At 29.9% G+C, this 1,080-nt stretch overlaps 1 protein-coding gene across 1 annotated transcript in view; it reads left to right on the top strand.

Moving 5' to 3' along the window:
* Positions 1-1,080, top strand: part of LOC105448528 — an 8,202-nt gene that overhangs the window by 5,373 nt on the left and 1,749 nt on the right. The window lies entirely within an intron of this gene.

Raw genomic sequence — 1,080 nt, 5'->3', positions numbered from 1 at the left:
GTGCTCTTCCGATCTAAATCATCAGACTAATATAAATTGCGAGCGAATGCATTGACATTATATAGTGTAAATTTTGTATTTAATTTGTTATATTTCCACTGAGGATGACCGCTATGTAAAAGGGTCGAAACATTTGGTATAATTTGTATATCAGTTATTTATATTTATATTAGAAATGGTTTACCATCTTACAAGTCAATACATATTATGTGTATTATTAGCACGTACATCCAGCTTGGCTCAACATCTCTGTTATTGATTTTATTTGAAGTTATTACGAAATATTTCGCAGTTCGTTTTTCGTCAGTCCAGTATTTGATAAATTAATGATGCGAAGCCGGAACGCATATATAAAACAAGGCCAGATTTTAATATCTTTCAGATTTTTATCTGTACACTATATCTTACAAGTGAACGCACATCCCCAGTCAACACGCATGTCTAAACGACATCCGAAAGATGTCTTTTCGGACTTTACGAAAAAGATGTCTTTGAGACAACTTTTAGCAAAGTCCGAAAAGATATCTTTCATGAGACGTTTTATAAGATGTCCTTTTTAAAACATTTTTCAGAACACGAATAAGACATCATCATGATTTTACAAAATAAAATAATTCGTGATCGGGCAATGTGATATATTGTGTAATGCGGGTGTACTTATAGTATATATTTTATTGCTTTTGAAATTGGAAATAATGGAATCTGTATTGCGGATAAAACTTTACGGTGGACAACTACGCGTAGTACATATAGTTACGTATAGTGCATGAGTGCTGCCAGTGCGCGCGTGTACCGTACTCGATCTTTACACGTCTGATCAAAAGGATTGACATTTTAATCCAAGATAATTTTTATTATTGAACAAAAATATTCGACTAAACATTATAAGCATTAATTATTATAGATATTTGTGTTAATATTTACAATAATATTTTTTATTATATTTCATATTTTATATAAAAATAAAGATTTACATAGTTGAGTTTTTATTTCACAAATATCTGCATATTTATCGACTAATATTGGTCGATATTATAAATTTATAATAGATACAAACACATTTCTTTCGTCCTTCAAACA

Source organism: Wasmannia auropunctata, unplaced genomic scaffold, assembly GCF_000956235.1.
Source record: "Wasmannia auropunctata unplaced genomic scaffold, wasmannia.A_1.0 LD336085.1, whole genome shotgun sequence".
NCBI lineage: Eukaryota > Metazoa > Arthropoda > Insecta > Hymenoptera > Formicidae > Wasmannia > Wasmannia auropunctata.
This window is presented reverse-complemented; position numbering and strand designations above follow the sequence as displayed.